Genomic DNA, 23,953 nt, shown 5'->3' on the forward strand with positions numbered 1-23,953 from the left:
ACTGTGCCGGTCGCTGATCCCTCCCCATAGACTCCGCCTCCTCCCTGGCCTGAGTCTCAAGCTCAATCTCCCTCTTCCGAGCATTTGCCTGAAGCTCGGCAAATGTCCGGTACGAGGAGTTCGCAGAGAACTCCCGAATATCTCGCCTCAAAATGCTAAGATAACGGCTCATACGTGCCTGCTCGGTGGACACGTGCTCAGGGCAAAACATCGCCCTCTCCTGGAACATCCTCGTAATCGCTGTAACCGACTCGGTACCCTGCTTGAGGGTCAGAAACTCCTGCGCCAGACGTTCCCTCTCCACCTGAGGAACATACTCATCTCGGAACATGGAAGTGAACCTCTCCTAGGTCACTGCCGAAAGCTCAGTCGGTGTGAAATGCACAGTCACAAACTTCCACCAGTCCTTCGCTCCCAAGCGAAGCTGGTTCAATGCGAACCGAACCTTCAAATGCTCAGGGGACGAGCAAGTGAAGAAGCATCCCTCCATATCCGATATCCACCTCATAGCTGCCACCGGGTCCTGCGTACCATCAAACTCTGGTGGCTTGGTGTTGCTGAACTCCCTGAACAACATCGCATCACCTCCCTGGGGTCTCGCCGCAGCAATCGCTGCGGTAGCTGCTGCAACCGCAGCCTCAGAAAGAGCGGCATAGCGCTCGTCAAATGTCTCAATCAAAGCGGTCTTAATAGACCCGAACATCTCTGGTATCTCGGCTCTGATGATCGCAGCCACCTCCTCATGAATGATCTGCCGAATGTCCTCATCACTAGATCCGGCATCCTCCAGCATGTGTCGTGTCCTCACCATGATCAACCTCTAAAATACAACATGCGATAATTAGAATTCACTCGAATACTCTTACATTCAACAATCCACCCCTCCTTGATTCTTGGCATCCCCAGATTCTTATTTGAACTGTGTACCGCTCCGGTGCTTTTAGTAGTACGGGCCCAATACTACTATCCACACCGTCTCAGTACACACTCCAAATCGTCCTCTTCAGATCCCAGTCCCCAAGTACTCTATTATACTTAAATCTCTCTGAACAGATCTCACAAAAACCCTAGCTGCTACCTAATTACTCTCAGCGTCTCATAGCAGCTCACCATTCCCTAAGCTAAGGCATCACAAAACAGGCCGCTCTAGCCCTATCAGCAATACCTAGCCTATTCTAGCATGCACACACATCACAATAATAGTTATTACATAACAAAAGATATTTTGGGAATTCACCGTTCGGGCGCTGACTGATCGTACACACGTTTCTTCCTGGAAAACCCTTTACTCTTAGAAAATTTTGGTTTTTATTTTGAAAATATCTCTTCATTTCCTCAGTTTGAGTTCAAATACCCCCGAAGGTGTACCCGAATCCCTCAAACCAAGGCTCTGATACCAATTTGTAACACTAAATTTTTCAAACAAAATTTTCGATTTTTATAAAAGCATAATTCCATCAATATTCATAGAAACAACCCCTTTTTAATTGTTCAACAATATATTACAAAATCTCAAGATCAAAATGTCAAGCTCCAAACGTGTGTGTACGGATCAAGCCGGCGCCTTCCCACGGTCGTCACTAGTACCTGAAACAAATAACATCAACACTGTAAGCACAAGGCTTAGTGAGTTCCCAAAATACTACATATAACACATATTAGCCACTCGAGGCTATAACTCTGTGGGTCCGTGCACCCAAACTCTGTGAACCCTCAGGTTCTAACTCTGTGAACCTTCCGGTTCTAGCTCTGTAAACATGCACAGCATCAAACACATAAAAGTAATGCAGTACAACACATAACATACATGGCATACAAATAATCTAACACATAACTCTAGTTACCTACTCAAGGTAAAGTATAGTGAGAAGACTCACCTCGTGTGTCTCGGTAAACCGTAACCCTGAAATCACTAAACACTCGATCCGCCGAGCTGAAGTCCCCCCTATAGCACAATATATCTCTAATTAACACTTTCTCAACTAGGGTTGACCATACCATAACAGGACAATCTAGGTCAACGCTGGTCAACGGTCAACTTGACCGGACTCGGCGAGTGCACTATAGCGACTCGGCGAGTCTGAGCGCAATCACCAATTTCCCTGAAACCCTCTCTTGACACGTCGAGCATCCCTTCTCAACTCGACGAGCTCCACCTGGCACGAGTTATGTGGCCACCACGACTCAACTCGCCGAGTCTCAAGAACGACTCGGCGAGTCCGGTTTGACTCGGTCCACCTGTCCATCCTGACTCCCCCCTTGACCCACTGAGTTCACTCATCCCAACTCGGCGAGGCCACTCACTGAGTGGTCGTGCAACATTCAAGCTACTCGCCGAGTCTGTTCTTCGGACTCGGCGAGTCCGTGCCATGCACTGACTCAATCTTGCTCTAAAGGCCAGATCCAGTCCACTAATCCATAGATCCAGTCCCCCCATGCTTATTTAGCACGTAAAGTCACAATCTTGATGCATAAATAACCTCTACATGATCACAAATGATGATTTTGACTCTATTACTTCAACACAAGGCCAAGGACTCCATTTTCACCCATAAAGCTTGATGAGTGAGGCCCTCTGGACCTCTATGGATCCAGATCCATGGTCTCAACTCAAATAGGGAACAAAAGGACACCAAATCACCCCATAAATGATCATATTAAGCCCTAACTTGCATCAAGTTTCATCAACCAGGAAATGGTCCGAAAATAATACATCTAGAGTGATGATCCAAGCTCCAAATCCACGAAATAGCAACCTCCTTTGCTTCCTCTTGCCTAGAGCCTCCTTCTTCTTGCTAAACAACACTCACAAGGTCAAGATTTGCTCTCAATCCTTCACCAAACGCTCAAGAACTCTAGGGACACACTCTGGGGGGTTGGATGAGCGCAAATGACGGCCATAAGGCCCCTTAAATAGGCCACAAACCCGGGGATTTAGGGTTTCATAACACAGCACAGACTCGCCGAGTCCAAGCGCGCACCTTCGCTCAATCCCGTGTCTCTACTCGGCGAGTCTGAGCCCCGACTCGCCGAGTCCCTCTTACAAAATAACATAATTAAACTTACATTATACCTGGAAAAATCCGGATGTTACACAACATACTATGGATCCAATCAACTGTTTGGTTGGAATACACTAGGCCCTTGACCATTGGGTTGGAATGCCAACATACATTAGGTCCAATCATCCTTAGGATGGAATTCCCTCGAGCCCATTCAACGATCGGGTTCGAATGCCCTAGTCTATTGGCTTACACACAAAGCAGTGAAGCCTCAGCCATCAACCAATCATGCACATATATAACAGATAATCATATGACAATCTACAGTCAGACAAGCAAAACTACAAATCACTAAGTATAGCAACATCCTATCTACCAAGATAGCGATCTAACATATCATAACACTATAGCAACATCTGATGGGTTTTATACATAGCAAACAATCCAATGTGTGCATGCAACCCTAATTATTGGATCTATGTTTTCTCTATTATACATACAAGCATTAAACACAAATCTAGAAACCCTAAGAGGCATATAAGAAATTCGAAATTAACATAAAATAGGGTTTAGATACATACCTTGATTCTTATATAGCAATAACAATGAATCCTTGCAGATCTTGAACTCTTGAGAGCAAGTGCCTCAAATATGAAACCTCTAATGGCTTACTAACACTATATGCAAGAGAATGAGAGGAGACAGAGAGAGAGAGAGAGAAAGACAGAGAGAGAGAGAGAGAGGATGAGGATATATCACCAGAATTCGGCCCTACTAAGTTTTGGAAGCATGTGGCCAACATTATGAGGGTCGAGGCTCCTTTTATAGTTGAGGTTGCTTAGTCCCAAAGCTATGGTTTGCTAGAGGAAACCCTAATTTCCAGCTTAAGTACTAACCATCCCATGGACTCCTTATCTAAGATCCTTGGACAAAAAACTTATAACGCCTCCCTATATTTTTCGCCCACTCCTTCTAAGGCGTCCAATAGCCCAATTTCACAATTATCAATAAATTGTTAAACAGCCCATGTAGTTTTAATTAAATCCCTTAATCCCAAAATTAATTCCAAATTAATTTCTGATTAAATATTAATTAAATAACATGATTTCTCATTGATTTTTTATTCTTATAATACATTAATAAATCATTTATATCAATTTATTATTCCAAATAATAAATTCAAACTCTCTCTCCAAAGATCATCCTGTCAAGTTGCTAGAGTGAATACAACCCAAAAGGACGATGCTACATTCAATTCAAGTATATACCAATTATAGTTATGGGCTTAGATAAGTCTAATAACTATAATTGCAAGTATAACTTCAAATTTTAACCAGCACATAGTTGCTCTCAAAAGTCATTGTCGAACTCTAACCTAGTCAGTTACATGTCCTAAGATAAGGGATCATATAATCATCTGTTCTACAAGATATCATGTGAACAAATGACATGGAACAAAATCATTCTCATTATCCAACAGTTTTGTAACACCCATAAAAATCACGCCAATTTAAAACTTTTTCAACCATTCAAAACCATTAAGTTATTACAATGTGTCTTCAAAATAGTTTAAACATCAGATTATCCAAGAAATATAGATCATAAAAATGTGAGGAGGTGCATAATCACGCCCTCTCTTTCCCGCGGTCATCTGAAGAATGTAAAACAAAATCAAAAACTGTAAGCCCGAAGCTTAATGAGTTCTCTGAAAATACCTATACGTGTTGGAATATCCTAGGACCTCAATATAATCACAAACAACATACTATGGGTCCAAGCAACCATCGAGTTGGAATACCCCAGGACCTCAACCATCAGGTTGAAATGCCAACATACTATGGGTCCAGTCATCCTTGGGATGGTATACCCTCGGCCCACAACCATCGGGTTGGAATACTCATATACTACGAGTCCAATCATCCTCGGGATGGAATACTCACTGCCCACAACCATCAGGTTGGAATGCTTAGGTTTGTTGGCTCTCGTACAAAGCAGATAAGCCTCAACCACTAATCAAACATATGCACATATATCAGATAATCACATAACAATATATAGACAGACAAACCGATATAACAGATCATAACAACATAACAACATCCTATCTACCAAGATATCGGTCTAACAAATTATAATAACATCCGATCTACCAGGATACAGATCTATCAGATCTATCAGACTTTCGGTATAAGTTTGAGTATTTCAGGTGTAATACTTAAGGAGATATCAGGAGACTGGATTCACTAGGGTTTTGTGCAACACTGTTATTCCAATACTCTATGATATTAGAGTTCATTCTGGGAATAAAATATTTTCTGCCAAAACCCTTAGAACTATATATAGAAATTTGAGCCATATTCATTCGATAATTACATTTTCAACTAGAGAAAAGCCATTTTCTCTCTCACGGATCTTAGGGTTTTTGTCACACCCCAAAACCAGAACGGCGGAAACGTTCTGGGGTGGATGACGTCATGTCAAGTATCACAACACATGCATTATAGTAATCAAAGTACAACAAAACATTGCATTAATAGTAATAGTTTTACAAGGTTACATTACAACACTTTAAAGTAATACAATTAATAGAATAAATGCAGCATAGTACAAAGCTATCTTCATCAACAGCTCCGGGGATGTACCTGTCTAATGCTAACCTGAGAATACAAGTTATTTGAAAAGCGAGTATCAGCATTTTTACAATGCTGGTGAGTTCATAAGCATTTAGTGACATTTCATTCAAATAACTTAAGAAAGTAGTAGTTTAAGTGATTTCAGTGTATTAGAGTCCTTTCCAGAAAATCCTATATTTTCTTTAATAAAAGCAGCCTTCTACCAAGACTGGTCAGTGATGTAGAGTAAAAAGTAGTTTTCCCTAAATTGCTATCATTATCAAAATACTAGATTTGATTATTGAGGAAAGCAACGAAATCAGGGAATATCATATGCCTCAGTAGTGAGGACTGCTGACTAAGGCAAAAGAGTCATAGACTCCAGGAAAGTATCGAACTAACGACACGCCTGGTTCAGTCTAACAAATGGAGAAACAGACCCCCAAAGGTACCAAATGAAAGGTACAACTGGTAAGGTCTAAAACAGTGAACGCAGACCGAAGACGATACCAAATGGAAGGTACATCTTGCAAGGTCATAACAATGAAGACAGACCGCAGACGTTACCAAATGAAAGGTACATCTCGCAAGGTCAAAACAGTGAAGACAGACCACAGACGATACCAAATGAAACGTACATCTTGAGAGGTCAAACAGAGATAATAGACCCCAGACGGTATCAAACGAAAGATACATCTTGTAAGGTCAAACAAAGATAACAGACCCCAGACATTATCAAATGAAGGATACAGCTAGCAAGGTCAAAACAGTGTGACTCTGAAAAAGGTGACATCAGCTTACAGTGTAAATCGCTGACGAAATACTGTTACCTTAAAGCCATGAATTATAAGGCAACCCAGGATACTCGTAACCATACTGACTAGAGTACTAGACGCCCTACAAGCATCTATATAATGTGACATTTGTCACCCCTTAGCTTGGTAAGCCGTGGACTGTAGCTAGCAGTCAGGTTGCGGGGTTGTCAATCCCGTATAGGCCTATACACACAATGTCCGCTCTCCCTACAGGAGACTCTGGTTACCAACTAGACGACGGAGAAGGCCGCGTCCAGAAGATGCATCCCAAATAGAGGATAGTGTGTTACTAGGAGGGAGTGGGTTTCTTATGTAAGTGTAGACTAGAGGTATAGACTCTTAACTGAATTGACTGAAGAAAACTCGTATGTCTATGCTCGTATACATAATATATAACTAATGAATCGAACGACCTTCAGATGGACATCCGATCCCACCAGACCACATCTCAACGAAGAAAAGGAAATAGGGCGGACAAGCCTTCCTATGTCCTTCAATCATTATTTATATGCATCTATACAAGCATAAACATACATCTAACTACGCTTGAGTGTGTATCATATAGTGAAGTATAAGTGTACAGTGGAACATCTGAGTCGTGAAGTATAAGTGTACAGTGGAACATCTGAGTCGTGAAGTATAAGTGTACAGTGGAACATCTGAGTCGTGAAGTATAAGTGTACAGTGGAACATCTGAGTCGTGAAGTATAAGAGTACAGTGGAACATCTGAGTCGTGAAGTATATGTGTACAGTGTGGGATAATCGAACCATGAAGTATAAGCATACCAAGTATAAGTGTATCACGAAGCAGAGACGACAATAAGTGATGTAAGAACGTCTATCAAGTATAAGTGGAGTAAAGTCGTTATCCAGTATAAGTGAAGGAGAAATCGTATCACTAAGTAAGAGCATGAATAAGTATAAGCGTCATCAAGTATAAGCAACTATAGGTATAAGTGAAAGTGTTACCGAGTCAGAGTATAAAATAAGTATAAGTGAAGCAGCAGTGTTTAACTAGTAAAAGTATACGTCAAAAAGGGAAATCTTTAATGAAAAGCCTTTATGTACAGAGAAAATCACAAATTGTATTCCTTTGTAAAATACGTTTAAAACCTTATAGGATCTTTCATAAACCAATTTAGGATGAATTTGAATAAATCAGTATAAGTAAAAGTTATGAAACATGTAAAAGTCATTTTAGTGTCCCACTCGGTAAAACAGTGTAAAAGTGGTAAAATCTGGTGCATGCGGTTATCAATCATATGCGATTGACATGATAACTGGCATGTTTAACTTGTATTCCCCCCTATAAAACATTTAAAAGCATTTAAAAGGTTCATTCAGGGGTATGAACTCACCTGGTGTAAGTAGGTCCGACGAAAGTGCCGATTGGGCGTTCGGGGTCACGCAAGGACTTGAACACACACAAGGACCTATTTTAACATATGATAACATATGTTCACATACAATTAGCATATAATATACTAATTAAACAATTATACACACTCAAAGGAGTGGAAAACACTTTTGGTTGAGTGTTTGGGTCCCGGGTAACGTTTACAGGTGCTAAGGGTCTCTTATCAGTTGTGGGACTTTGCTATACTCACATATCAAGTGTGTAAATGGATTTAAAACACCAACATGGACCAAACAAGGAGTTTACGGCCCAACCTAAGGGAGTTTACGGCCGTAAACTCCCAAGGTCCTATTCTTGGGTGTTTGATGCTTCTAGCTTGTTCATTGAATTATTCTAAGCATTTTTCCTAAAAGGTATGTGTGGGTTTGAGGCCTCTAAGGGTACTAAAAAAGAGTTTATGGCCTAGGAACTCTCCCAAGGGAGTTTACGGCCGTAAACTCTCAACCTTTGAGTTTAGTGAAGTTTTAAGCCCTTATTGCCTTCCTAGAATTTTCTTATGAAGTTTGATGCTATTTTGGGTGATTAAAACCAACATTTGAGGGGGTTTTGGGGAGTTTACGGCCTAGACACTTGCTTGGGCCGTAAACTTATTTTTATCCTTCATTTTGATGTGTGTTAGTGATCTAAACCCAAAATACCAAGTCCCTAAATTATGTATGAAGCCTAAGGGTGGTTTGGGAGTGTTTTTGGGGCCTTTTAACATGATTTTGAGGTGTTTACGGCCTAAGCTTGTGCTTGGGCCGTAAACTCTCTTTTGTCCCCCAAATCATTGTGTTTTGATGTTTAAACACTCCTAGGCAATCCCCTTAATTTATTTCCAAGCCTATAGGGACAAGTTTGGGTCATTTTGGCCTCATTTTGGGTGTTTACGGCCTAAGGAGGTTCTTAGGCCGTAAACTCCTTTTTCATTGCTTCTAAGTCCGATTTTTGGGCTATAAACTCAATTCAATATGTTTAGAATAAGCTAGGGTAAGCGGACTTACTATTTGGAAGCGTTTGGTTGCGGTTTCGGGGCGAAAACTGGTCTAGAGAGAGAGTATAGAGAGAGAGTGTAAAAAGTCTCCAATAGACTCCACTCACCCTTATATAGGGTTTTGAGTTGGGACACAGTGGAAGTCTACCCGATACTGCCGTTAAACGGGGCTTTTGGTCGCACCCGATTTAGTGGTCGTAATAATAAACTAATATTTTCCAAGTAAATGGAAATATGTGCTATGTATTTTATTTCCTTTTATCTCGACTTAATGGCATATAAACATACACAATTGAAATGTTTATTAAACTTGAAGACTTCTCATTAACGGAACTTTTGAACAGTGGAATATTCTGTTAATGGTAACGGAGAAATGTAACGGGACAACTTGGGTTGTCACAGTTTTAATCCCATATCGTGATTACCTCTTTCTAGTTGTCTTATATAGCTTAGATTGTGCTTAATAACATCGAAATCATGACAGAACAGCAAGATTTGTGAGTTTACCGCCCAAGAACACCTTGGGGAGTAAACTCCTTTGTAAGGGCCAAATGGTGCCTAGTCCTTCCTTAAGCCACGACACTAGTTTGGACTTGTACACTAATGAGTTTAGGGATAGAAAACAACCTCAAAACACCAAGGAAATGGTGTTCACAGCCCAATATCTTCTTGCATCGTGAACACTAAATTTAGGGCCAAAAGTGTGCCCAATGTCCCTCCAAACTTTAAAACTAAACCTAGAGACTACCCATGGCTTGTTTAGACATCCAAAACATTGAGAATCAAAGGTTGAAAGTGAGCTCATGGCCAAGGAAGTTCTTGGGCCGTAAACTCCATTTTAGGGTGCCAAAATGCCCTAAATGCCTTCCATAAGCCAAGAGACAAGCATAGCCCTTTACCATGATGTGTCTAGGACCCAAAACAATCAAAATAACATCACCCATAAGTGTTTACGGCCGCGAACACATGAACAAATGGTCCATGGTCTGTAAGCTCATTATAGAGGTGTTTTGATGCCACAAACACTTCCAAGGGCTTATGCATGAATTTAGAATGCTTCTTTATGACCTTTAGGGCCCTCATAGGTATATTTGGCCATGAGTTTATGGTTGTAAACTCATTTGGTCCGTGAACACCCCAAAAGTGCCAAGAGAAGTGGTCTTTCTCATCCTAGGCTAGAGCTAATGTCCCTAAATCATTCCCTAACTTTTATACTTGCATTCCCACATGTGTAACCATGAGTTTATGGCCATAAACTCCCTTGGGCCGTGAACTCATGGTAGTAAAATCATGTGAGTGCCTTTATGCCTTCCTATGTTGAATCACATGTGATTCCAACACTTGGTCAAGGTGTTACCTAGTCCCGGAAGGTGTTTCCTTTCATATAGATGTTATAAACATTGTATTCATGACAATATATGTGTCCTTATATGTCATTTAGTACTTATTGTGTCTCGGGACTTCATTCGTGGAACTTTTCATCCCTACACGCGTACCCGCTAGAACCACTCACAACAAGTGAGTTCATACCCCTTAATCAATGTTTTAAATTATTTTAAATGCTTTAATGGGGGGAATACAAGTAGAAAACAACATGTTGTTAAATCATTCATATGTATTTTATAACTGTGTTTTCATCCAACGGATTTCACATACTACAAAATGTGATGCATGAAATGGTATTCTGTCTTAAAAATACTTTGTTATCAAATGTATTACTTTTGAAATGTTTAATTAAAATGAAATCAAGTCACTCTTTACTATTGTTCAAAACTCTTAGATATCTTACAAAACCATTTTAACCTTCTTGAACAACACTATACTGATACACATATGATCTTGTATATGTATTGATGTTATAGTTTTCATCCTTCATTCAGTTTCCCACACTCTTGTGTAGCAAGGGTGTATAAACTTACTTGAATAACCAATTACCTTTCAGTTAATTATCATAGGGATAGTTAGAAGATACAAAACATTATTCCTATTACAAGGAATCACACAAGAGTCAGTTCATTCATGAGTCTATACCAGTACATTACATGATACATGAGTACACTTATATATGCTTACATGATACATGAGCACATTTACCTAGGCTTACATGATACATGAGTACGTTTACATAGATACATTTACTTTAATACGCTTACATGAATACCATACATGAGTACTATTACATAGATACATTTTCCTATATACAGTTACATGGATACTTGTACCTAGAGTTACGAGGAAGATTTATTAGTACCTTCTGTGTAAATTTTCCTGCCTATCCCAGTTCAATGGGATATCTCAACGAGACTAACCATTCCGAATCCCAGCTGATTAGCACCAGTGGTCGATGAATATCTAGGGATGCCTAAGGTTACTACTTATATTAGGAGTCAATTATGGGCCTAACCATTCCTCGAGCCTACTGTTCACTACAGAGGTTGATGACCATCTACGGAGGTCTAAGGTTAATAATTATATTAGGAGAATGTTTACGGGACTAACCCTTCCTCCCCCCTACTGCTGCTACAGAGGAAAATTGGACAATCGTTGGATGTTCATTAGGTTATACATTTCGCTAATCGCGATGTCGTGTTAGTCCTAGTACCAAAGGATAACACTTACATGATTATATTTTTCCTATTACTTTATTTTGTGATACATTCACATAAACGATGAGTTAGACTAAGTATTGTTTGTAATAGTCAAAAAGAAGGAAAAACTATCATTTTACTTACAAAACATTCGGGTCTTGGTAGAAGACTACATTTCATACTAGTAGGAAACATGGGATTTTCTAGGGTTTTTGATACTTATATCAACTGTTTCATTTAAAGATTTACATGGCATTCATAACAGCTTTTCAAAACAAGACAATGACACTTAAATACTTATGAATTCACCAGATTTAGGCTGATACTCGCTTTCAAAATAACTTGTATTCTCAGGTCACTGGTTAGACAGGTACGATGTCCAGGTTTTTGAGAAGACTGAGCACAGACAAGACTCGTTTGATTTTGATTATTCATTTTATTTTTGTACATTATGAAAGAACACACATGTATTAAAACTTTACTCATAATGCAATGGATGATGTTGTTGCTTGTTTACTACTTTGCACTGTTGTGATACTGTACATGACATCCTCCACCCCGTAACGTTTCCGCTGTTCTTGGTTTTTGGGTGTGACAGATTGGTATCAGAGCATTATTTATAGTGAATTAAGTATATCAACCCATAAAAGATATACTAGCTATAAATACAATGGGATTAAAAATACTCTGTCTAAGAGTTTATACTTCAAAAAATAATAAAATATTTAACAAAGTATGTGTGTCTACGTTCATATTAAAATCCGTGTCATAATGACAAGAACAAAAGTATTGCGATTGTTGAATATCACACGTAAACTCGGGGATGTATGGTCAGTCTTCGGAGTGGCATAGCCTGATCAACTATGATGTTCCGAGGAGTGATTAGCACATGCCCAAGAATGGTTGTGATATGGCAACAAGTCAAAAAACTTACCAGCATTACCACAATGAGAACGTTATAACAGAACCTAAGTCTAAAATACCATAGGGGTGTTTTGTGTTACTATAAGTACTTTATACTTGAAAACTAAAATGGAATCTTCATTTCTAAGTTGATAATTGCTAAGTGGATACGCTAAAGTTATATGTAACTAGGATCTGATAGACTTAGAATCGGTGAAATTTTTTCTTTACCCCTATTCCTTGTGAATTTGGAGTTGAGGTCACTTATTCGAAGGCCTATCCTATGTTGATTACATATAACTTGTATGCACTTTACAAATAGCGATGTAACTAATGAAGATTTCCTAAATAATTATCTAGATAGTTCGTCTAATAATTATTTTCTTACCCCAATTCTCGCATAGATAACATGGCTGGATTCCATCCCCACAACAACCTGTTCCTTCCGAACGAAGTGATTGCTGGAGGGTTTGCAGAAGAACCAGATAATGATCATCCCATCCCTCTGAATGATCACCATGTTGACGACCTTTCAGACGATGCTATCTCCGAACCCGAGGTTGAGAACCCACCCCAGGCAGCTCCCTTTGCAATTCCTAACCCTCGTCCGGCTTTTCATGGCCCAACGCCTCTATGGGTGGAATGTCTGGAAACATGGAGTGAAGATCAATATCAACCTATGTCGTTCAATGGAGACCAAAGTTTCTACAATGTAAGTGAAGGGAGCTTAGTAGACAGAGTTCTACCAATTTTGATTCGAAGAGTTTCCCGAAATCAAATTTAGGGCAGGACAACTCTACAACGTATCACAGAAGTTGATACAAATGGAGGAATGCATATGCTTCACACCAGTCGCCTTGAACATGCTCGTGAGAGGTCTGAGAGAAACAATGAAACCCTGCTGCAAGCACTGGCTGAATCACGAGCCGAAGTCATAGAACTTCGAGTACGCCAGAGAGTGTACGAAAGACACCCGCCAACTGGCTAAACTGAGAATTCTCCAGAGGGATGACCGTCACTAATAGTAGATGCCTTACTTTATCTTCCTTGTTAGAAGGGAATCGTTTTTTTGTCTATGCCCGATGTGGCATTTTCTATGAAACTATCTTGTACTGTAAGTACTTTAGTTAGGCCTTTATAATGTTAGGAACTATCTTCTCTGGATATGATGTGAGACCTTTTTACAAGGTCATTTTCCCGAACTTGTACATCATGAATATCCAAGATATTGACAGTCGGCTAATTACTGTGTCGTTCTTTCTTCAAATACTCTTATCATACTTTCATTAGAGTCTATTTGAAACATGCTCTAGTCAAGTCATTGGACTATAGCAATTTAAATATGGAGACATCTCCAAGTCTCTTTTAAATGGTTGGATCACGTACTTCACCAACCAACGATACCTCGGTTCGAACGACAAACGTCTTGAGACTATTGTACGAACTTACTTCCGATCCTTGCTCAGACTGCATCATAAGGATGTAGGTCAAACCTTCGTGAACATACTTCCATTCCTTACTAAGACTGCATCATAGGGATGTAGGTCGAACCTTAGAAAACATACTTCTATTCTTTTCATGAGCGATCAAACTACGTCTAGGTTCAGCTATTTTCGCTCACAAATTCATTTTCTTTCCGTGTAACATAATCATGTCGCCGAAGAAAAACAATCAGCCCATCAACCACCCACCAACTCTTAAGATAGATGCAGCTACCTTTCAAGCTATAGTCTCGGCTGTCATGTCAGCTATTCTGACCCACCTGAACGCTAACAACGCAAGTGTTAGCGGGATTGTTAACAACAATTCCAATCCGAGTAACAATCAAGCACCTAAACGAGCAACAAACTACCATGATATCTCGAATTCCAAAGCCAAGAGTAAAAAACGGAACTCTTGGGCTAAATCTAAGGACAAGTCGCTTCGAAGGGCGAACAAGAAACAACCACCAGTAACAACTTTCACAGCCACGACATCGGTACCTCCTACTACCATCCCTTCGGGTATCTCAGTTGTCCCCAACCCCAACCAAGAAATATGCTGGAAATCTCCGAAAATGCATCCAATGCGGTTATCACCACCTTCAACCTTGTGGAGATATGGTGTGCTCAAAGTGTGTTACTGCAGGAGCCTGACAAGGCTGATCAACCAAGTGTCCAGCACCGATGTGAACCAGGCTTGCTACGGTTGTGGCATGGTAGGTCAATATAGAAGGAACTGCCCAGAGGTAGCAAATGCTGGCACAGACAGAAGTATGCTACCGACCACCACCGCAGGAGAGTCTACTCCAGACCCACATTAATGTAATTTAGGCGTTTCATTATAACAGACTTATGAACCATCCCAACACTAGTGCAACCAAAGTCTTATCTTTTGCGGATCCCGTCCATTTGGGGATGCTCATGCTGTGTATATTTGTCTTTTGTAGTATACCTTGTTTGCAACAATTGTCTTGTAGTAAATCCTAAGTACAGTAACTCTGCTAAAAGTTGCACTGTTGTGTTTTGGTCTGTAACGCTTATGTTCAAATCTAATGTCTTTAGTTTCCATATGTTTCTGACTTTATCATACGACTCGAGTAAATTTGATCCTCGCAATACCAACTTCGTACGCACATCTCTTTCTTAATAATCATCTTTTAGCAAAGCTGTCGTATCATAACACCGAAGTACCCATGCAAGGAGTACGTTAAAGTTCTTTTCCTTTCTGAAGGAATCCCCACGGTATCACTCGTACAGTACGTCAAGTTCAATCCAAAATATTCATATGGTCGAGCTATCACTAAAGTATGTATACATGGGAGTATTTTATAATCAAGGTTCTACAAGTTTATAATTGATTATTCCACTTTAACTTCTTTTCCCTCAATGGGATGTGAGCTTAAATAAGAATCAGTTATTCGACTACCTTTTCAATCTTAATTATATACGACTCGTATACACGAGATTGTGATCATTGAACCAAGTATGAATTCTAATATGAACTTCAGGACGGAGTCTGCCCAAGACTACAAATAATTTCATTGGCATAGAAACAAACTTAGAACCCAATATGACTCTTATAACCAGATCGCATTACAGTCTAAACACCTACGGAAGATACAAGAACAGCTCGGACAACACAACGAACTACTCAACAATAGAATTAGAAGACCAGGCTTCTCACCCTAGAGAGCTCCGATCATATTCTTACCAGAAGTCGATGGAGTGCATCTTATGTACCTCGACGACCGGAGACTTCATTAAGATTTCCTTTATAAATCGTTGTCTGTACCTCGCATGGATGAGTTGATCGAGCAAACGCAGGGAAAGAATTACTTCAGAAATCGACCTGAGATCCGAATATCACCAGTTCGAGTGTTACGGAAGGATACCCTAAATATTACCCTCCGAACACGATGCGGACACTTCGAGTCCGTAGTGATACCCCTCGGATAGGACCAATACGCCCATAGTATTCATGAGCTAAATGAGTGGAGTATGTATTTCTTACTGGGATCAGTTCGTCATTTCTCCATGTAATGACTTACGTATCTACCCTCGTAGTAAGAAAGAAACCATGGAAACATTACCCTTGGAGATACTTATCGCAAAGTTCTCTGACAAGAGTTTTGGAATTAATAGTCAAATTTCCTGATACACACTATTAGTGATGTGCAAATTCTTGAGTACTCTGTTAAATTATCCAAAACCGTTGAGAATTTGTCGGCACTGTAGTCACCGACGGAAAATTTGCCAAATACTAGGACTTACAGACCTACTATCATAGTCCCTTCAGAACTCCCCAAAAATTTCAGAAACCCTTTCGATTTTGACCCAGTAAGGGGTGGCCCTTGACTGGGAAGTTAAGCGAGAGAAAGAACCTTTGGAATTCCAAGTGAGAGACCAAATTCTTTAGGAAACCTCACTTTGGGAACGGCTTAATACGTTTAGTAAAGCGTGGAAAGCTAAATCCAATGTAATTGGGACCTCCGAGATTCTTACCAGAATCGGTCATGCATCTCATAAACTAGACCTACTCCGTGAACTCAGTAACGTACATTTTACCCTTCGCATCTCGAACTTGAAACAGTACCTTTCCGTTAGGACTCTCGTAAGCCCTCTTGATGAGATCGAGATTAACGAGATCCACTCCTTCGTATTAGAAACATTGTCACCCTCAACCGAGAGGTCAAGTGGATGAAGCAACGCCATCGCCCGTTAGTGAAGGTTCGTTGGGATACCAACCGAGAACCCGATTTCACTTAGGAGAGCGAGAACCAATCGATTAGGAAGTTCACCTAACGACTCGATCACTTCTACCTACTTCCTTGCCTAAATTCTAATTTCGGGATGAAATTCCCTTTAATAGGGGGATGATGTGTGTGACAACCCGATATTTCAACTCTTTGTAATGGCCTAATAGGTCAAGTATTGTAAACATTTTTGAGTTAATAAAATTAACTTCGATATTAAAAAGTCCAAAAAGTTCCTATTTAAATTTCTTCTATGTTTAAATGTCATCAAACCATGATCGTACGTAAAAAGAACGCCCAAATCCGACTTCGTATATTGAGGTTATGATTTTTCCAAGTTCAGCTTAGCAACAGACAGCTTAAAACTCGAATTAGAGATCGAGCAACTTTTGGCTGGAACGACCTAAACGAGAATCGAAGGTCTCGACAATGGTTGTTCAGCGGTAAAAAGTCTGGCAAAAACCAACGTCAGATAAAGAAATTATGAATTTATAAAGAAATTCCTTAATCGCGTCATTTTAATAAATAAATAATAAAAATAATTTCGGAATTTGCCAACGGAATCTATACGAAAGTTGTAGATCGTAGTCTCACCTTCGCGGGGATATAAAGAACGTCGAAAACGGAGTTCGTATGAAGAAGATATGATTTTTTGAAGTTTATTTAATAAATTATAATTAAATTTAAGTAAAAAATGCTAGTAATATCCGAAGGGGAGTCAGCGTCCTCATCCGAGGTACGCGCCGCGTAACCCCGTATGCCCCGCGTACCCGAGGGCCTTGGCCTCGGATCGTCCACGTCGCCCTATGCGAAGCTACCGACCCGCCCCATCCGACCCGTCCCGTCCGAAGTGCGTAAGTGATGACGCACAGGTACGCGCTGCGTACGCCCGTACGCCCCGCGTACGGAGCCGGTTCAGCACCCCTATAAAAGGGATGCGAGGCTTTCCGAAAATTTTGCTCATTTTCTCTCTTTCTCTCACGATCTTGCCTCGATTTCCGTGCCCGTTCAAACCCGAAGCTCTGGTCTATTTGCTCAAGTCCCGAGGGTCGATTTTACTGCCGAGATTCCCGAGAATCCCGAGAAAAATCCGTTTCCCGAGACGAAAGTCTGCCCGGTTTTCCATCTCGCTATCTTCAAACTTCCAAGTGAGTTCATACCCCCTTAAATAAACCTTTGAAATGATTTTAAATGTTTAAATACTTTATGGGGGGGGGGAATACAAGTTAAATACTTATAGTTATTGCTTCAATCACATGTGATTGCATTAATCACATGTGATTAATAACTAGGAAACCAATGATTTTATCACTGTTCAAACTGTTTTACTTCAAAATGTTTTACAAACTCTTTTACTTATCAAATGATTTTATTTAAACTTTGTTTTACCACTTATAAATTGCATGCTCATATATGTATAGATGTATAAATAATGTTTAAAGGGCTTAGGAAAGCCACCTGCCCTATTTCCTTTTCCTCGATTTGGATGTGGTCCGGTGGAAATCCGGGTGACCATCCGAAGGTCGTTTCCATATTAATTATATATCAAATATACATATATAGACATACAAGTACTTCCATATTCTTACGTACTAGAACCACCATTAGTAAGTTACCATCAGGGTAACACAGAATCGTACTATTACCACTGCTAGATCAATGAGTCAGTTCATTCATGAGGCTATACTAGGAAGATAATATATACAACTATACTATGAGAACATATACAACTATTCTAGAACGACAAAACATTTCATTACATATACAAGAATACGATAACAATTGTGATCCACTGTATCGGAGCATGCCTTAAATGTCATGGCCCGAGTTGTAGCCAGAATTCTCTTGGAGGGACAGCTTTGAGTTTGCGTATAGATCTATACTGGATTGACTATCCTACACCTTGCTGCTAGCTACAGCCGGAACTGCAGGTCTGCGGGTGCCAAACGTCATTCCGTTATTACGACCGTTCTTTATGTCGTTGTTATCAGTCGATAGTATGGTGCAATTATCACAATATACCATAATATAAATCCATTTTAAGGTAGTTAGTACAACAGTAGTTCCTATAATACAAAACTACAGTACTACAATGATTTACCCATTACATTTTTAGTGATAACCTCACTTAAACTTTAATGTACAAACTATATTTTGTTAAAAAATAGTTACACTTGGGAAATTACACAGTTTTACATCCAACGAGGATACAAAACATTTAAGCCTTGGTAGAAGGCTACTTTAATAGAAAATATAGGTTTTTTGAGAGATTCAAACTTTTAAAAACACTTACATACATCTTACAACTTATACTTGCGACAGGTTCAAATGTTTTTAATAACAAACACCGACACTAAAATACTTATGAACTCACCAGCTTAATGCTGATAAACTCTTTCAAAATAACATGTATTCTCAGGTCATCAGTAGACAGGTACCGATGCCAGCTTTTGAGAAGATAGAGCGCATTCAAGACTCATCATATTATTTTGATTTACATTATATTTTTGGTGTCTAAAACTGTACAGAACACGCTTGTATTAAAATTATATATTTAGTGCAATGGATGATGTTGTTTGCTTATTTACATTTACTGTGTTGTGATACTTTACATGACGTCCTTCGCCCCAGAACGTTTCCGTCGTTCTTGGTTTTGGGGTGTGACAGATTGGTATCAGAGCACTGTTTATAGTGAAGCAAGTATATCAACCCATAAAAGATATACTAAACTATAAACCCATTTGGGATTAAAACACTCTAACCAAGAGTCTATACATTAAATACTAAAATAGTTAATTAAGTATACTAGTCTGCATTCATACTAAAACCAGTGTCACAATGACAAGAACAAAAGTATTACGATTGTTAAATATCACAGGTAAGCTAGGGGATGTATGGTCAGTCCTGGGAATGGCATAGCCTGATCAACTATGCTTGTCCGAGGAGTGATTAACATATGCCCTAGAATGGTTGTGATGTGTTAACAAGTCTAAAAACTTACCAACAATGCCACAAAAATATCAGTAGAACTTAAACTTTAAATACTATAGGTGTATTTTGTACTACTAGTTACACGTATACAATATTCTTATACCTCTCTTCTCGTGTAGATCTAAATGGCTGGATTCCAACACGGCGACCCATACTTTCCAAATGAAGGCAATGCCGAGTGGATCGATGAAGAGCCCGAAGTTGAGCATCCAATCCCTTTGGATGATCACCTCGCAAAAGGATTTTCTAATGGATCCGACTCCGAGCCTGAAGTCAACAACCTACCGCTCGTAGGTCAAGCCCCGAACAACAACCCTCGGCCAGTTTTTCCAGCTCCTGCTCCCTTGTGGGCAAACAACTTAAATCGTTGGAGTGCTAAACAGGGTCAACCCTTACCATATTTTGGGGACCGAAGCTTTTACAACATCAGCGATGGTGGCTCTGCTGACCGAGCTCTGCTTGTCATTATCCGCAGAATAGCTCGTAATGTCGAGCAAGGTCGAGCAGCAATCGACCGGGTCATAGAGATTGATGCCAACTCAGGTGTCAACACAGTCCGCATCCGCCATCTTGAAGAAGACATGGAACGGACCAGGAGAACCAATGAAACCCTGCCGCAGCAGCTGGCTGCCACACGAGCTGAAATCTTTGAACTTCGAGCTCATCAGAGGGCTCAAGATCGACACATTCAAGAGGTGTTTCGTCAAGTGTCCGACCTCAGGGCTCGCCCGGAAAATTCCCATCGCCGTTAGATGATGTCTAGTACATCTCTGTCTTTTGATTAAAGAATAGCCTTTAACATCTGTGCTCTAAGTAGCACTTGTCTCTAAAATATTCCTAACTTTCAGTACTCTAATTAGGAATCTAAGAACTGTCAAACTTTTCTATATGGTATGATGTAAGACCTACTGTTAGGTCGATTTTCCCTGAACTTATTACATCAGTAATACCAGTATTATTGAAATCTATCTAATATGTGGGAAAAATCTATACACTTGTGCTTTCCTACTAATATTTCTTATTGTGATTTCAAACACTCATTCAACTGTTGGGCTATGGTTAGTTAGTCCATGTGTCACTCTCACGTTGCTTACAAATTGATTCTTACCATTTTTCGTATCTTTATAAACTTATAGCTGAAAAATGCCTCCTCGCAAATCTCCCCAGAATAACCCTACACCTACACCGCCTCCTCCACCTCCGGTCATCGATACAGCAGCCCTAAATGCTGCCGTAGCTACAACAGTGACAACTGCCATGGCACAATATCACTCTACTGATGCCAGCAGAGGTGGAACCCCTGTTAACTCCATTCCGGTTGAAACCCCTGTGCGCTCGAGAGAGTGCTCTTACAAGGATTTCACCAACTGCATGCCGAAGTCCTTTCATGGGACCGGCGGAGTCATTGCCCTCTCGCAATGGTTCGAGAAGACTAAAGCGGTCTTTGAAATTTGTTCATGCCCTGCTGCGAGCAAAGTGAAATATGCCACATGCACCTTTGAAGGAAAGGCCCTCACGTGGTGGAACGGCCACGTTAAATCTCTAACTCTCGTCGTAGCCAACGACATAGGATGGGAAACGATGAAAGACCTCATGATTAAGGAATACTGCCCGAGGGGCGAGATCCAGAAACTAGAGCAGGAGCTTTGGAGCCTGACCATGAAGGGCACCAATACTATTGCTTATACCGCCATATTCAGCGAACTGGTGGCCCTCTGCCCTAATATGGTTCCCACCGAGGGGAAAAAGATCGAGAGGTACATATGGGGGCTAGTGCCTCCGTATCAGGGGAATGTTCTAGCATCAAACCCCGCTACCTTCAACAGTGCCAAACGATTGGCACAGTGACTCATTGACCATGGAGTCAAAACCCCTGCAACCGCAACCACCCTAGCCATCCCGGAACCCTCCAAATCCATTGATACTAAGCGGAAATTCTAGGATGAAAAGAAGAAGCAACAGGCTGCCAAAAGCAGAAAATTGTGGCAATACATGCTGCAATAACCCCTGCTGCTGCTACTACTGCTCCGGTGGGTGGGTATGCTGGAAGTTCGCCCAAGTGCAACAAATGCAACTACCACCACAACCGCCCCTGCCGTGAAATGCAGTGCTCTAACTGCAACAAGAAAGGACACATAGTCCTTTTCTGTAAATCTCCGGTGAGACCTATCAACCAAGTCCCTGGCTCTGGCGCAAGCCCAACCTGCTATGGATGTGGCGAAGCAGGCCACTTTAAGAGGGACTGACCCAAAGCAAAGAATGCTGGAGGAGCAGGGAGGGTACTAGCTATAGGCCACGGGGAAGAAATTGCTGACCCGACAGTGGTGACTGGTACGTTCCTCCTCGATGACTCCTATGCATCCATTCTATTCGATAGTCGAGCGAAGCGAAGCTTTGTAAACCATAAATTTTCCCGCATGCTTAATCAACCACCGCACGCACTCAAAGAACTATTCACAGTAGAAATGGCTAATGGAAAAACTGAAAGTACGAGTAGCATATACTTAGGTTGTACCCTAACTCTAGATAACCATTCATTCCCAATTGACCTCATGCCTGTCTCAATAAAAAGTTTCGACGTGATCATTGGCATGGATTCGTTAAGCCGTCATCGCGCCGACATCATGTGCTACAAGAAAGCAGTCCGTCTAAACCTTCCTTCTAACGAAACTCTTATAGTCTACGGCGACAAACCCGGTGCAAGTCTTTGCATCATATCAAGTATTCAAGCACAGAAGTATCTGCGTAAGGAATACCATGCATTCCTTGCTCACGTCGTCGACACGAGCCTCGAAACGAAAGAACTAAAGAATATCCCTGTAGTGAGCGACTTCCACGACATTTTCCCAGAAGAACTACCCGGGTTACCTCCGCAACGAAAGGTCGAGTTCAGAATTGACTTAGTCCCAGGAGCTACCCCAGTAGCCAAGTCGCCCTACCGCTTAGCACCAGTTGAAATGCAGGAACTCTCTGGTCAACTTAACGAACTGCTTAGCAAGGGCTTGATAAGACCGAGTTTCTCACCTTGGGGAGCACCGGTCTTGTTCGTTAAGAAGAAAGACGGATCATTTCGTATGTGTATTGACTACAGAGAACTCAACAAACTGACGGTCAAGAATCGTTACCCCCTGCCTTGCATAGATGATCTATTTGACCAACTGCAAGGGGCAAACTATTTTTCTAAGATTGATCTGAGATCCGGATATCACTAGTTACGAGTGCTAAAGGAGGATGTGCTGAAGACAACCTTCCGAACTCGTTACGGACATTACGAGTTCGTGCTGATGCCATTCGGATTGACCAATGCGCCCGCAGTCTTCATGGATCTGATGAATAGAGTATGCCGACCTTACTTGGATCAGTTCGTCATCGTTTTCATTGACGACATCCTGATCTACTCCCGAAGTAAGAAAGAGCATGGCGATCACCTGCTACAAGTTCTAGAGACATTACGAAAAGAGAAGCTTTATGCGAAGTTCTCGAAATGTGAATTTTGGATCCGGAGAGTCAAATTCTTAGGACACATGGTAAGCGAAGAGGGAATCCACGTGGACCCATCCAAAATTAAAGCCATTGAGAATTGGTCAGCACCTAAGATGCCTACATAAATTCGCCAATTTCTAGGTCTCGCTGGCTACTACCGCAGATTCATTCAGAACTTTTCTCGAATAGCGAAACCTCTTACAACCCTAACCCAGAAAGGCATAGCCTTTGACTGGGAAGAGAAACAAGAAAGACCGTTCCAAACGCTCAAACGAGCCATGTGCACCGCACCAATACTATCCCTTCCCGAAGGAATAGAAGACTTCGTAGTCTATTGCGATGCATCGAATCAAGGGCTCGGATGTGTCCTGATGCAGTGAGGTAAGGACATCGCCTACGCCTTGAGACAGTTGAAGACACACGAGGTTAACTACACGACCCACGATCTTGAACTAGGAGCAGTGGTGTTTGCTCTGAAGATCTGGAGACATTAGTTGTATGGAACGAAGAGCACTATCTTTACCGACCACAAGAGTTTACAACACATTTTCGATCAAAAGGAGCTCAACATGAGACAACGATGGTGGGTCGAGCTACTCAGTGATTACGAATGCAATATTCATTATCATCCGGGTAAAGCCAACGTAGTAGCAGACGCCCTAAGTCGGAAGGAATATTCTGGTCGCAAGGTCAAGTCATTGTCAATAACCATCCATTCACACTTGTCTAAGCAAATTCAGGAGGCTCAACTTGAAGCCATGAAACCTGAAAATGTGACGAATGAATCCCTTAGAGGAATGGACAAGAATTTAGAAGCCAAGGGTGACGGAGCCTTATAATTCATGAACCGGATCTGGACACCAAAACACGGTGGTTTCCGAGACTTGGACATGATCGAGGCGCACAACACTAGGTATTCCGTCCACCCATGTTC

This window comes from Lactuca saligna, chromosome 2 (assembly GCF_052625555.1).
Source record: "Lactuca saligna cultivar CGN05327 chromosome 2, ASM5262555v1, whole genome shotgun sequence".
In the NCBI taxonomy this organism is placed as follows: Eukaryota; Viridiplantae; Streptophyta; class Magnoliopsida; order Asterales; family Asteraceae; genus Lactuca; species Lactuca saligna.